We start from the raw sequence: 16293 nt of genomic DNA, 5'->3' as shown, positions 1-16293 counted from the left end.
AGGTCTCTATATGTGTTTTCTCCTTCCAGGGTATCAAAGTCTTTCCTTGCCAGCACTCCTAGGCAGTCTTCCTATTCACTGCATTTAGTGCCACTCCCTCGGTGGCTGGCAGGGGAACCCAGCCCACTGTCTACTCTGGGTTCTGGCTGAGGGACCCTCTAGCCTGAAATCAAGATCTTTTCCCTTCTAGACCTTACTGCCTTTCCCCGCACCCTCGGCTGGCTGGGCTTGCTAACCCAAATGCACCTCCCTTCTCCCAGGAAGTGACTGAAGACTTTCCCAGCAGTCTTCTTCTGCTGCCAGTTTCATGCCTTTATAGCCCTACCCCAGCTCATTCCTCCTCAGCTGGGCTCCCTTACTCAGTGAGTCAGGAGATTACTTAGTCACCCAATTCCCCTCAACTGCATTAATTAGCCCCTTTCTCAGTCTGCATTAACCCTTTCCTGGCAAGTGTGGGGTAAACACCCTATAACAGCATGCAAAAGGATTTTAGCCATTGGGGTAGAAAGGAAAGGTTTGATTTTTTTATATGTTGTGGCGGAAGAAGTTTCAACTCTTCATCGTAGTCTGGATATATAGTGAGATGGTGCAAGAGTCTCAATGGGTATGTCTACGTGGCAATAAAATTTAGCACCTGCAGCACCAAATCTCTGGATTAATTGACTTGGACTTGCAGTACTTGGACTCACAGGCTGTGGGGCTAAAAATTGCAATATAGACATTCAAGCTCTTGCTACAGCACTGGCTCTCATGGGGTTTCAGAGCCTGGGCTCCAGCCTGAACATCTACACTGCAATTTTTAGCCCCTCGGCTCAAGCCCTGTGAGCCTGAGTCAGCTGACCTGGGTTAACCATAGCCGTGCCACAGGTCTTTTGTTGCAGTGTAGGCATACCCTATGTCTGCAAGAGAATGACCCTGAATAACAGGTATAAGAGTAGCCAGTGGAGTCAGTGGATGCTGATCCTCTCATGTTACAAGAGCTTTTTAAACTTGACCTACATCATGTGACAATGCCCAGGTAAAAAGAAGCCATCTTTTACCTGCATTCCTGTGTGTTACAGCTTTATGACATGGTGTCAGGAGTGAACTAAATCCTGGATGCAGAAAAGCTTCAGTATGGAAAGGAACCTGGCAGAGAATTAGACGAAGTGGCTGCAGAACTTCTTCATTATTCTTATTATAGGCAGTGCTGAAAGTCACACTGTAGATGAGGTTGCCTAACACTTTCTGTCATTGCCCTGGTTTCAGCTGTTAATGATCTTCCTAAAATTTAAGCACTTGTGCCTAAATTTTCCAAACTTGGGTCTTGCCTCTGATTGAATTATTTTTTAAACTTTAGCAAAAACAGTGTGGTCATTTCCAAGAACAACGGTAGAGGAAAAACAGGTAATTATGCTAATTTACATTTATTACAACAATGTTTTGGAAGAACTTTAGCTCTTCCATGCTTTGGATCAGGAACTAGAAATTTGGTAGAGAGGTAGTCTTGAGATTTGGTTAGTCCCTTTTGCAGTTCCCATGAAAATCTTCCTTGATTTGGCTTCAGAAAACCTCTGAAAATCACCATTTGAACCTGCCCAGTAGGATTTTATAGAGACATGCTGCTAACATCTCTGAACAATCCTTCTGCACTGAGCATGTGCCAGGCCCCATAGAACTTGAACTCCAGATAGGACACAGTAGCAGCACCCCTTTCGCCTTGAAGAGTGCTGAACTGGGAGCCAGGAGAGAGCTATGATTTCTAGTTTTAGTTCTTCCTATGTAAACTTAATTCAGCCCCCCACCCCCATTTACATGCATTATGGTAACCTTGAATTATGTGATTATTCTTTATTGTATACAATATCCTTGCTTCATTAACTACACAGAATAGTCTGTGAATGAGGCAGAGATGACCATGGATAATTACCTGTGTTTAAGGCACTAAATTTGGATCAGGAGAGCTAGGTTCTATTCTTCACTCACTCATAGACTTCCGCTGTCAGGGTAGTCAAAGCTATTATGAGTTGCTACAAGGGGGGCAAATTAAGATTGTAAGGATAAGATTAATTCTGGCATTTTGAGTGCATGGCTTTGCAATCAACATTTTTAATGTGGGCCTTTGCACATGTTTATTTATTTGTGTGTTTTATGTATGTATTTATTTATTTGCCCACAATGTTTTGGTACTTTCCAAACAGACAAAGATGACACAGACCCTGTCCTGGACCACAGCCTGGAAGAGAGAAAATGGACAAAAGTTGGGGAAAAGTGATAACTAATACATTGGATGAGTAGAGTGGTTTGGTACTTTCACATTTTTAGTTTTCCTTTGCTGTGCGATTATTCCCAATTAATTTCCCACCTACCAATTATTATTTGGATAATTTCTTGCAAGGCTGAAGTGGGTCTTGGAAGAAAAATTGGACAATGAGTGTAGTGGTCTGGGATATTAAATTAAAGAGGGCATTCCATGTATTAGGGGGTATATGGAGTACAGAAATTCACCAGTTGCTGGCAGTGGATTGCCTGCTCAACCACTAATGGATAGCTTTCATTCAACTTTGCCTCTCACAAACCAGCAGTTAAACCAAAAATCATAATTCCAAGTACAGTTCAGGAAAAATTTAAGAGTAAACAGGCCTGTTATATCAGGTACTACAATGGGAAACATTAACCTTACCTGTTATACTTTAGATCTAGTTAAGAACCTCTGCTGGCTTTAGATTGATAGCATATTTTATTCAGTTACTGAGCTGAGAGAAAATGAACTATTAAATGACCAGCCGCTTTTGCAGGATTGGCAATTTATTCCTAACAATAACATACGTTTCTAGTAAATGTTAGACTTTTATTAAATAGGATTTTGTCCCCTTCCAAAAGAACCATATTTATTACCTTAATAAATGCCATAAAATAAGATATTTGAGGTAACGGTGGTTTGGTGCCACTGAACCTGTAACAGCAAAATTGCCACTCTACAAACGACTTAAAAATTTCATTGACTTTATGCCAAAATTCAGTGTAAACCAAATTGTCTCTAACCCATTGTTGTTAAAAAATGGCAATGCTTTAGAAGACTGGGTTGGAAGCAATCACATTGTACTGGATTCAGACTCAGCGGGTATTTATGCCAACATGTATTACGTATCTGAGACTCTTTCAAGAGAAGCTGCCAACTGTCTTCACTAAGTAGTGCCAGATGTGCGGTGCCATTGTGATGTTTTAACTCTGTGAATTGATCAAAGACCTTTATTCATTTCATGCAGATCCTTTTATAGCATCTAATCTCAATCTTTTTTCAATTACTTTGGATGAAACTGATTTAGATTCCAGGGGTGGAGGGATAGTGCTTAGCCCACTGAAGCATGCACTTCTTTCCTACACCAGAAAGACTAGCTGATTTATAGCACATCATGGAAATCATGGAAAGTTGAAGCAGCTTTTTGTGTCTGATATGATCTTCATGCCTTGGTAAGAATACATCATGTATTCTTCTTGGAGAAATTAGAGGTGTGAGAACAGAGAACAAGGGCAAAAAAAAAAAAAAAAAAAAAAAAGACAAAATAGTTCAAACATCTCTACGTAGATTGTGATGCATCTCTGCTTACTCTAATCTATTTAATAAGGCTCCCACCACCAGAAGAGCTGTGCACTAACCAAATATTTAAAAATAGAAATAACAACAACAATCTCTCTCTCTCTTTTTCTTCCTTCTCAGCCAGTCAGAGAAATACTTGAAATACCTTGATTAGTTTAGGGGTTTTTGTTTGTACGTGTGAGTGGGTGTGTGTGTAAGTCGGTATGGGGGTGTGCGTGTGAAAAATTTACTGAAAGAAAACTAAGTTAAATAGATACATTTTGCACTTCTGAACAAGGTGAGGTTAGTGGTCATTCTTATCTTTTTTAATAGTGAGTTCATGGTCTAAGTCCTGATTTGTAGATTCTAAGGCCAGAAGGGACCTCTGTGATCATCTAGTCAAACTTCCTGTAAAACATAGGCCATAGAAATTCCCCAAAATAATTCCTAGAGCATATATTTTAGAAAACCATCCAAACTTGATTTAAAAATTGTCAGTGATGAAGAATCCACTACGAACCTGGGTATATTGTACCAATGATTTATTACCCTCACTGTTAAACATGTATGCCTTATTTCTGGTCTGAATTTGTCTAGCTTCAGCTTCCAGCCATTGGATTGTGTTATACTTTTCTCTGCTAGATTGAAGAGCCCATTATTAAATATTTCTTCTCCATGTAGATACTTACAGACTGTAACAAGTCACCTTGTAACTTCTCTTTGTTAAGCCAAATAGTTTGAGCCCCTGGAATCTATCACTATAAGGCATGCTTTCTAATCCTTTAATCATTCTGATGACTCTTCTCTGAACCCTCTCCAGTTGAACAACATCCATCTTGAATTGTGGGGACCAAAACTGGACACAGTATTCTAGCAGTGATCGCACCAGTGTCAAAAATGGAAGTAAAATAATCTCCCTATTCCTGCTCAAGATTTTCCTATTTATGCATCCCAGGATTACATTAGCCCTTTTGACCATAGTGTCACACTGGGAACTCATGTTCACAATGACCCCCAAATCTTAGTATGCCCTGGTGCATTTCCCTCTTCTTGTCCTTCTGGGCCTTTTTCCTGTCCTCTGTCTTTCTCCATGCTGTTGGTCATGGCCCTCCAAGCTCTTTGTTCATAGTCCATGCAACAACAGCTTGCAGGATCTCGCAGAACGTGTCCTGCCTAGTCGTCTTCTTTCTCCTCTCTCAGCAAGGTTAGGCATTCTGTGGGCATGAAGGGGGCACCCCTCAAAGTCGCCACACCAGAAACTGCTGATAAAAACAGATAGATGTTGTGACCCTTCCGCACCCAGGGTAGCCACCTGAAAATGCCAAGGTCAGGGTAGGCTGTAAAAGGAGACCAGATTCTCCCAGCACTGGTGGATGACACTGAAGTCAGATTTCCCAACCAGCCACAAACTGTGCTTCTGATTCCCCAAACTGGTTATCAATAAGCCAGTACACAAATACACACAACCCCCTTTACTGCATTTCAGTCTCTGGCCCCCAATCAGCCACTAGGTCCAGTTAAGAGACCAGTTATTTAAACTCTACGCTTTTTACCAAAAAGGTTCCCCCTGACCCTAAAGGGTCAGCCACAGCACAGATCAATATAAGTTTAGATCTTACCCAAAATACCACGCTGCCAGCCAATCCTTTAGTAACTAAAAACTAAAGGTTCATTATAAAAAGAAAGGAACAAACAATAAGGGAAATGTTAAAGGATTAAAGCAATCAGATACATACAAATGATTTGAAAGTCCATCTATATCAGGTTTCTAGAAGAACTGTGGAGTTTGCAAGCTTGTATAGTCCCTCTGGTGTACATCCAGTACCTGGATGGGTCTCAGTCCTTTGTTTCACAGCTTCAGTTGCAGATGACTTGATCCAGAGGTAGACAGGCGACTGAAGCTGAACAGGATTGAAGACAAAATGGATCCCATGCATCTGCCTTTTATGTCCTCTGGCCCTTGCCATGCTGCTTGTGGAATTTCACAGGAACCAAAACGGAGTCCAGAGTCACATGAGCAAGTCCTGGTGACTCATCAGGTATATCCCTGGCTTCTCCCCCTCGGCCCCTTGTACCTATGAATTTCTTAATGGACCATCAAGCAGGCTTTTGTTCTGCAGCCATCCTGTCTGGGGTGTGACCCAGACAGCACAATTTGAAATACAGATATATCCATAACCTCCATTACACATATAACACAGGAACATAAACATCATCATCTTACTTAGCACATGATAGCGTTTCTAACAGTACCTGACATGGCATATCTCACATGAATTACTATGATTTTGACATACTGATGTCAAACAATATACTAAATGCGTCCCCCCCACCCAATCCAGCTAGCGTGACACCCCCCACACGAGATTGGTGTAGAAGGGAGTAATCAGAGCTCCCGAATACACCTCAAGGGTCCCCCTTATCCAGCCAGCGTGACAGACGTACCATAGGATTTATAGTCACTATGGAAAAAGAAAGAAAAGTTTCAACACTCTCTTCCCTTATCCTCACCAACACTTTTAATAAGAAATGCATATTGACACCTCAGCTTTGGAGCACTACTCTCCAGCCCCAGCCATGGTTAGTGTGGCCCACCAGAGAAGGGGGGAAGCCATAAAATTTCCCATTGCTTGAAACCATAAAATGTAAATCCTTATTCTGTGGGTATGAGTATAGGACAATGAACATAGGCAATGCGTAAGGGGGCCATGCGGGGTCAAGGGCCCCTCCCAGATTTTGGCTTGGCATGCCGGGGGGGAGGGAGATGGACTCCGTCCTTCTCCAGCTGCGCCTGCCCTCTGACACGGTCAGCCCCTGTCCTGGCAGCTGTGCTCTGGCGGGGAGGAGAAGGGGTTTGACCGAGCCGTGTCTCATGCCGACTGAGGGTGGGCGCTCTGAGTTGCTGCTTTTTGCAGCCTGGCAGCTGCCTGTGAGAACCTGGCTGGGGAGTTGGTGGCAACCTGCCCACTTTGCTCCCTGCCCAGGCCCAGCTGCCGGGGACAGAGGCTGAGCAAGTTGGAATCCCCCATTTCTAGTTTGCTAGGCCCTGGGTCCCCAGCAACTGGGCTCAGGTGGGGAGAGAGAGAGAGAGGGCGGACCACCACTGCCTCCCCAGCTGGGCTCTTTCAGAGCCAGCCGCCATGCTGCACAGAGGCAGTGGCCTGGAGTGGCCACCATCAGCCAGAGGGAGATGCGGCTCCGTACCACTCCTTGCACCGGCCCGGCTGCCAGGAAGCGCGGCCATGAGCTGGAAACATGCCAGGGGGAGACGCAGTGGGAGAAGACAGAGTCCCTCCATGCAGATAACTCTGGTGGGGTTTTAGCTCCTACAACACTTAAGAAAATGGGCACCTTCTTTGCATCTGTAATTTAATTTGCAATAACAAAAAACTGAAAACGCTCAGTATATGAGTTCCATTTCTCTAGAGTCTCATCAAAAGGTCCCAGGGCCCCCCGTAAGTGTAGGCATTGCTGCCCCTCTTTTTTTCCCCCTCTCATTCTCTTGTCTTTTAGAGTCTTTTATTCATGTGTGTTGGGGTCATTCACACACAATTACTGGTGATTTCCATTCACTAACACTGCTTTTTTCTTCCCTGTTCCCAGTTTGTCTGCTTCACTTCGGTCACAACAAAGTAGAGCCCGTTTTAATTTCAGTTTGAACCATTAGTGTAAAAAGCCCAGCCTTCAAAACAGCAGAAAGGTTTTTTTCTTATATTGACTTTTACTTTTTTCCAGTGCAGCACAGGTCGATCCCATCCTCCGTCGCCACTTTTGTTATGTTGAATCCTTTTATTTGCTTGTATTCAGAGAGAGAGAAACCAGCACAGGAACACAGAGAGATGCAACACAGGGAGTGCCTTTATTGAACTAACCTAAAAACAGCCTGGACTGGCTGAGCTATCCCCTAATAGTTTAACTCTATTGCTATGACAACAAGCTAAGCTCTGTTGCTACAGCAACCTAGGCAATTAGGCAAGACACAAAATACACAACACTATGGGCATCCCGAAGCCGCCTGGGTCTGTATGCCACTAGTCTGTTTACTCAATGTTGCCAGCTGAATTTATCACAGAGTGGCATGGGAAAGTGTCCTAATGAGGTGGAAGAAATAAGGCAGCCAATTCTAGAAACTTTCAGGAGAGGATTGGAGAGTATCTCCATGAAAGCTTAATTGAGATCTCCCAGGAGGATAAAAGGGACATCCCTATGCCCATAAACAAACTGCTGCACATGTTCTTTTCCCTACCTCCACTTGCCTAACCCAACAGGGTAATGAAAAGCAGATGACAACTCTACCTCTGTTTATTGTACCTCTGCCTCTTCTCGTACTAGTAAAAGAATGAAAAATCAATACCTTTGTCTTCTCAACTTGGGGATGGGCTAGGTGCCATCTTTAAATTTAAGCATTTTGTAAGGAAAAAATGCATACACACTTATCTGAGTCCCTTCCCCTTCATCAGGCTCATCCATGCTTGCCAGGTGGAACTGGCTACACTGAGCGTAACCTCAAACAGCATCTCTGCAGTTCCCTGCTGTGTCTCCCCTGCTCCTTCTACCTGTTCATGGCAGGTTTATCTGTCTCAGGCTCTGAGATATCCACAGTGGTCTTCTGCTTTGAGCTCCAATGGAGCTAGGCTCAGCTAGCCCTGTTTCTCCCTCTCTCCCTTGCACTTCCTTCCTCTTCTTATCAGCCCTATCCTGATGTGGCAATTAGGTCAGCCGACCAGCCTGATTGACTATCAGCTTTCTCCAGGGGAACTAATATCTGGGTGATCAGAGTCCAAGCTTACTTGTTAGACCCTACATTCTGGCACAGGTGGCTTCTGGTTTCCATGACCCATGGGCAGTGGAGTTTAAAATTGTGACCAGAGTGGTCATCACTGCAGGGAACAGAGCATTGTGGGACAGCTACTGGTGGACTCTTAGGGTCAGCACAGGTCATGCAGTGTGTACACTCCCACTGTGCCAACCTCAGTAGGTCAATCATAGCTCTGTGCTGCTCAGGGAGGTGGTTTTACTGCATTGTTGTAATGCTTACACTGGCTAGAGACAAATTTGAGTCTAGACACATAGTCCAACACAAGGTAACTTACATTGATCTAACTTTGTAGCATAGACTAGGCCCAAGGCTCTCTATTCAATGGAGAGCTAGCACAGAAGGTGGAGCATTGGGTGTTGTGTTCATGGTGACTTGTATTTTTAAGCATGTTGGCTATTGTGCTTCATACAAATGGGATCTTTCTCAGAGTGAGTGCCTAAATTTGTGTTGCAATAATGAAGCTTAGAGGTCATGATGGATCATGATGTCCAGATCTGTGGCTGATAGGATAGGTTACAATCTCTTGGTCAGTTGTAGGTGGAAGTGGGTGTTTTTTGCTGCTACAACTATTTGGGCTTTCACTAGATTTGGGGAATCTAAAAGAATCCCAAAGACTGATGTAACAACCTGAGGGCAGATGACCTCAATAGAGGAATATGTCCTAGAACAGGCAAATTCTTCATAGTGCTTTCCTCTTCCTAACAGCATCAACTCTAGCTTGTTTGTGTTTACCTTCAGCCCACTGCTCTTCAGTCAGGTGTTTATCTCTGCTAGGTGTTGAGAAAGTTTGAGATCAATTTCTGCTTGATCTCAAGGCAATGTAGAGCTGGGTATTGTTTGCATATTGGTGCTATTTCACCATCTCTCCCAAAGGCTTTGAGCGGATGCTGATGAATATGAAAGAGAGGACTTTGCCTTGTGGGACTCTGCAACTGAGGTGGTGGAACAGCTGCCATAAATGACCCTCTGTGTTCAGTCTGAGAGGAAAGACTGGAGCCATTTTAGGGTTTTTCTGTTCACCTTTGACATCCTTTGGAGATAGGGCACCATATCAAAAACACCAGAACATTATGCATCTGAATAGAGTTCAAATGATGCTTCACTTTTTATCCTATAGAATGTTCATATTATTGACTGTGAATAGAAAGTGAATGGTGAATATAATACATAGTAACTCATGCTAAAGCTTACAGGTAAAACACTATGTTATTTGTTATAAATGGTTTTCCATTTAATATACTGGAGTTGTTCCAAGGACATCTTTTCAAAGGAGAAGCAGGTGCAGATGAAGTTTTTCAGAACTTATGCTGTATTTTTTTCGATAAAACATTTAATTAACAAGCATGAACACAGTGAGGCACTTGAAATGGAATTAAAACAATTGTTTGATATTAAACAGCACACATTCAATTTATGAATGCAGTTACATTGAAAAGCTTGAAAATATCAACAAATTGCTGTGCATTTAAAAAAGATATTTTAATTTTCTTTCAAGGCTTTTCTTTACACAAATTCTAAGCTAAAAAATTGTTCAAATGAATGTGAGAAATAAAAGAAAGAAAGAAAAGATTTTTTTTCTAAGCATTGGAGGTTTATAATGTTTCCTTAGCAGAGCAGGAGAATAATTCAGACCTATGCTCTGAAGTACAGTACTTAACAGCTGTGCTTTTACAGGAAGAAGTGTCAGTTGTTACAACTATGTATGACTAGGATTTTGATATATCACATTTAAAAATATCCAAATAAAACTTACAACAAAGAAAGGCCAAACAATGTTCAGGATGAGGGCTTGATGAAAAGAAAAAGGAAATTCTCAGCCAACGCTAGCATAGGGCTTAATTCTGCAAGTTGTTGAGCACTCTGGGCCAAATCCTGCAAAACACATAAGAACATGCTTAGTTTAACTTTTAGAACGTGCCCAGTCCCTGTGATTTCAGTAAAACTACTCATATGCTTAAAGCTAAGCACATCCTTAAGTGCTTTGTTAGATCAGGGCCAGAGTGTCCAGCACCATGAGGATCCAGCTCATAGTGTCAAAAACCATGGTATTCTTTAGTGAAATCCTGATTTTACTGAAGTCAATGACAAAATATTCATGAATGTTAATAGAGTCAGGATTTCACCCTTTGTGCCTATTTCTTTCTGCACATATGGACCCTTATTGGAAGTTCCCATAATACTGGGTACTGTAATGTACTCTGCCTGGTTCTTTACAAGTATTATAGATAGCAATAACATACCATAATGCAAATGGACAGAGTGAAAAAAATTAAGATCCAGGCAAATACATAGACCGTGTTTGTGAAATACAGTAGAACCTCAGAGTTATGAATACCTTGGGAATGGAGGTTGTTCATAACTCTGAAATGTTTGTAACTCTGAACAAAATGTTATGGTTGTTCTTTCAAAAGTTTACAACTGAACATTAACTTTATATAGCTTTGAAACACTACTATGCAGAAGAAAAATGCTGCTTTTCCTTAATTTTTTTAGTAGTTTATGTTTAACACAGTACTGTACTGTATTTGCTTTTTTTCTTTTTGCTCTGTGGCTGCCTGATTGTGTACTTCTGGTTCCAAATAAGGTGTGTGGTTACCTGGTCAGTTAGTAACTCTGGTGTTTGTAACTCTGAGGTTCTACTGTACATAATTACATTACAAAGAAAAACATTATTTGGCTATCTGGAGCCAGAACACTGATAGAAATAAACAAGTATTCCATAGAATTCCTTTTAAGGGCCATAAAGTAGTGTGTTAATATTGTGATGGAATACACCCCTCTATATTTAACCCTACACAGTCAGTTGTAATAATCTTTGTATAAAGAATGACTTGTAAGGTATCATTTGAAAACTTATAGTTTGCTGGTCAGAATTGTTCTGGTAAAATATGTGTGGCAACATTGTGTGCAGTTATACAATTTCCCTTTATGGTGTTATTAACACGTGTTCCAAACATCACAGCTCTGCCCAAACAGAAGTTGGCAAACAAGTCTGTCCTAAACAAAGGAATGTATGCTCTGTTTAATTTGCATTTGAGCAGTAAACAGAGTCATCAAACAGGAAAGGAAGATAAAAGAAGTTCAAACAGATGAGAAAACCAGCAGGAAATATCTTTCCACATAGACTCTTTGGCTGCTGGTTCTCAACTGGAAATGTTTTTCAAAAAGGGGACAGAAACTATAAAAAGGAGGCACCCCAAGGCACCCACTTTTCTCTCCCTGCCCATTGCATTCACTACACCTAAGAGACAAAGGAAGCAGGCATTGGATTCAGGGGGAGGGGTCCTGACCTGAGAGTTTGGTCAGTAATCTGCTGGAGCATGTGGTGAGAAACTTGGCTTGAATGTAATATATTTAAGTTAGGCATTGGTAAATATTTTATCTTTATTTTTCTGACTTTTTGTGCCTCTTTACTTTTACTCACTTAAAAGCAGTCTCTTTGTACTTAATCACCTTGTTTTATCTCATCTAGTGTGTTCAAGTTGAAGTGTCTGGGTAACTCCATTTGGGGTAATAAAGAATAACAGATTTAATATATTTGTCCTGTCCAGGAGAGGGCTGGGCAGCACAAGACATACATTTCTGGGGGAAAATCCGAGACTGGGGGTGTGTTGGAGTCACCCTGAAGCATAACCCAGGCTGGTAAGAGCCAAGGTGTGGCTGGCTGGCTGCAGCACACACAGAGACATAGCTGTGAGTGACTTACATGCTGGAAGCTCTTTGTGAGCCGTCCAGGATGGAGGCTACAGCATTGTAAAGGGCACCCCCAGTTAGAGGGCAGGGGTGATACAGCTACCTATTAGCCTGGATAGTACTCTGGTATGTCACAGATATGTCCTGGAATGACATCCCATACTGTTGTTTCAGTGGAGGCTCAGTTCAGTAACTGACAAAGTAAAGTAGGATGATTTTTTTGATACATGGGAATTTGAAAAGCCAATTCTAGGCTTTTCTCCAGTTTAGGGAGTGGAGCATATTGTCAGAGGCCCAGATGCACCCAAAATAATAGAACAATAACTTTTTGGTGAATAGGCGCTTAATGACAAACATGGTACTACTAATAAAATCGTATGTGGCCAATACAGTGGGGCAGTGAGTAGAAATGATACTTTACATCATTCAGTATGAATAATGTTCAGTGCAAAACACTGTTAATGCAATCAGGGTCATATCTTGGTTATTAGGGAATTTTGCTGTTGACTTCAATGGGACCAGAATTTGTGCCTTTATGTTACTGTTGAGACTTTATACCCACAAAAGTCTGTAAATTACAGGTAAAAGTTCACAAATCAACACTTTGCACTTATGCATTATGATAGGGTCATTAGTTACATGGTCACACAACAATGGGCAATACGGTACATATTTGGAAAATAGGTTCACTATGGGCTAGACCAGTGTTTCTCAACCTTTTTTGAGATCAGGGACCAGCTTGCTGTCTTCCTAAACTGTGTCAGGGAGTTATCAGGGACTGGTGCGGGTTCACTGACTGATCATTGAGAGACACTGAGCTAGACTGTGGAATCCTTACTTATGTAAAGAATGAATGAACTGAAGTCAATGGGACTACTTGATCCTGCGCACTAACAAAAGGGAGACTTTCACAATCTGGCTCCGTGTGCCTGTGTACAAAGAGGACATCTCTTGGTGATGATAAAATTGTAAGGCTTCTGATTATGTCATATAGAAAAATTTAGTAATAATTTTCATGTCTTAAAGTGATGTTCAATGTAAACTAAGTAAGACTATTAGTTAAATGAAATGAAAACTAAATTAGATGACTTTTTATTGCATTTTTCATGACTTTGCTCTTTACTGCACAAAAATAAACTGAAACCATAGGGTCAGGTCCTCAGCTGGTGAAGGTCAGTTTTGTCCATTGAAGTCAGTGGAGCAACTTTCATCTACACCAGCTGATGATTTGGACCACAGTAAAAATATGCCAAATTAAAAGTTTATTCCTGTAATATTTAGAAGGGGTTCTAAAATCTGATGGGGTAAAGCAGTGAGATTAAAGAGCAGCATAAGAGGGCAAACAGAAGGCAGCTGAGAAAAAAAATGGAATGGAGATGATAAGAAAACTGTAAAACCAATTTGAAGGAAGTACAAAGGCAAATTAGAAAAGGAAAAGGAAATAGCAATCAATACATTGAATTTTCCCCCACCCCACAAACAATAAGTGTTTTTCAAATAGACACAGCATGAACAAATGATGCAAGAAAACAAGCAAAGAACTTCCCAACCTTTACTCTCAACAAATAAATGAATGAATTTTAAAGCAAGTGAGCAAGGAAATTAGAAACTTATGAATCCAAATGTAAAAAGGTTCTGAGAAGGCACTTTTAAAAACAGTGTATGAAGTATTCCATACAAAAACAGCTGGCATTTAATTAAAAGTTCATTAGACTGAGGAATGTTTTTTGATTAGAAAGAGGCAAATGTAACTGCATTATTTTAAAAAAAGGAGGAAGAGCCAAAATAAGGTGAAGGTCACATTTGGCATTTTGACTGTTGCTGTTGCTAGTGCCATTTCTGTAAGAATCACTGAATATGTGCCAAGTAAAGACAATCAAAAAGCTTTTTTTATTTTTTTAACCCCAAAATTTGCTTTTTTCCAGATGGTTTATAGAGTAGCTGCAATTTTAAAAAAATTATATGAAAATTTTAAAGAAAAAAATCATTTTTTTTTAAAAGAATTTTTGTCTGACCTTTCTAATTAGCTCTTGTGTCATGTAACTCCATGCACAGGCCAAATTTAGCAAGCCTACACTTCTTGGTTGATAATTTGAACTTCATACAGACATGTAAGAGAATATAAAACAGTTGGGCTAACTCCTTCTATTGGTCACACCACTGTAATCCCAGAGAAATTCCATTAAGTGAATTGAGTTACTCCAGATTTACACCTGTGCAGATAGGAGCAGGATTTTTCTCGCTGTTTCTGAAAGGCTCTTATGTTAGAAGTAATTAATGCTTCAAAGAGAATAGGAAAGCAGGTTTACTATCCTTCCCCTGTTTGGGCTGTATGGGTAAGTAAGAGGAAAACATGACATTTAACTCCAAGGACAAGGCTTTTAGAAGCAGCCACTAAACTGTGCTTCCCAGTTTTCCACTCCTTACTTGTATAATGTATGTATATTAAGCATATGCTGTTGTGGCCATTCAGGAAAGGAGCAATGAAAGGCACCAGAACTGGATTGTGTTAGGTGGTGGAGAACACAGAAGGCCTATATTAAACCACAGAATATGTTGTGTGCCCAGTTACCGGAGGAATTTTCAAAAAAAATAGCACTCAGTTGGCTAAGGAATTAGGACCTAATAAATAATGAACAATTTGCATGTATAGTACCATGGGTTCCACACCCAATCCATGATATTTAAGCAGGCAGTTGATGCACAGTGGGTGTTACTTTCTGGTTACCAGCATCTGCTTTATGTTTTGGTTTTGGGATGGCTGGCTTGTCAGACTCAGTCCAGAAGAGATCACATGACTGACCAGGGCATCTATGACTTCCTCTTTGAAGCCCTCTCTGATGAAGTGGTGGCTCCCCATAGGGCAAGAAGATGGATGGAGGTGAATGTTGTGACAGGTCACTGGAATGATCTGTAGGTCACCAAAAAGCGAGGTGAAGAAGGCAGTCTCTGAGTATGCTGAAGCTGTAGAAGGGAGACTCAGCTGTAGCAGGGGCCACAGTCTGTCTTCCATGAGGAGACTGTTAGCTAACTGCTGGCCATCCATGGAATACATGGGCTGGTCACTGTTCCATGAGCCAACAGTCCTCAGGTGAGTATGAAGGAGTTATGTGCCTTACCACAGAGTGTGTTGACATTGCTTAGAAGTGGCATAATCTTTCTCCCTGCTGATCCCTACTTCTCCAGCGACCAGTAGCAGAATGTTTATCAAAAGTGACCCTCCCTGTATGTCTAGATTTTAACCTCCACAGTGTCTAAACACTGAAGAAAGCATTCCCAGCTCTGTGAAAACTCCTGCCTGTCCCCACTGTCAGGCAAAAGCCACATGCCCTACAATGTTACCTGGATGCTGCAAATATTTTGTCCTGTAAATTGTGTCTTTGCAACAGGTAGGTGGAAACTCTGTGTCTGTGAATAACAAAGTGTGTCCTTTTGTATTGTTCCCTTCACACAGGAGCATCCAACTCCAGCAATAGATAGCTGTGACTAGCCAGGACCAAGAAACCCAAACATCACTTCATCCTGGAGGAGAGAGAGGCGTCTGCATCTGGTGAATGGGAGAAACCTTGCATTGACCAACAGCAGATTGGTCAGGAAGCCGCAAGCAATAAACTTAAAATAAATAAAATAGAACATTTCTCTGACAAGCACTAATTTAAACTGACATCCGTACATCTTCTTCCTCCCCCATTTTTTGTTTCTATACCCCTTCCTTACACTTGTAGAAGATAAAAAGTATTTTGTTATTCCATACATTGGCTGTTTTCATGAACTGTCCCTCTTTCCACTCTCATGAGGTATCTTTGGCATGTCCCCAGAGGCAGCCTCTGCTGCACTTACCTAGCACCAAGGAACAATGTAGTTCCATGCTTACCTATTTAGACTTACCTTGGGATTGCTTAGCTTTTCAACACTTTGTTCCTGCCATGCTGCCCTCCCTGTAGTTTGAAACTCCCTGCAGTCCGTGTAAGGTGCCTAATCCTATAGCCCCACTCTCAATGGGCAAAAGGATATTCACTGCCTTCCCTATAGTGCATAGCATGCAGACATTCAGACCATGCAGATTTTTAAAAATCCCAGTGAGTGTAGAAATTTTACTCATGTACTAGATTAGGTACATATTTTTCACTCTGAGCTCCATTAACCACTTTTGTCAGCAACCACATTTTTATTTTAAATTAATCCTATAGGACAGTGGTTTTCAATCTGGGAACCCTGATTT

The 16293-nt window shown here is 41.4% G+C and overlaps 1 long non-coding RNA gene across 1 annotated transcript in view; it reads left to right on the top strand.

Moving 5' to 3' along the window:
• Positions 1-15959, top strand: part of LOC137141197 (uncharacterized) — a 36607-nt gene extending 20648 nt beyond the window's left edge. The window contains exons 2-4 of the long non-coding RNA XR_010916568.1: positions 1340-1386; positions 2181-2286; positions 15526-15959. This is a non-coding gene — a long non-coding RNA (uncharacterized lncRNA). The remainder of the gene's footprint in view (positions 1-1339; positions 1387-2180; positions 2287-15525) is intronic.
• The last annotated feature ends 334 nt before the right edge of the window (positions 15960-16293 follow it).

This window comes from Emydura macquarii, unplaced genomic scaffold (genome assembly GCF_026122565.2).
Source record: "Emydura macquarii macquarii isolate MOO-44397 ecotype Brisbane River unplaced genomic scaffold, CSIRO-AGI_Emac_v2 contig_3019, whole genome shotgun sequence".
NCBI lineage: Eukaryota > Metazoa > Chordata > Testudines > Chelidae > Emydura > Emydura macquarii.
Note: the sequence above shows the minus strand (reverse complement) of the source record. Positions and strands in the feature narration are given on the sequence as shown.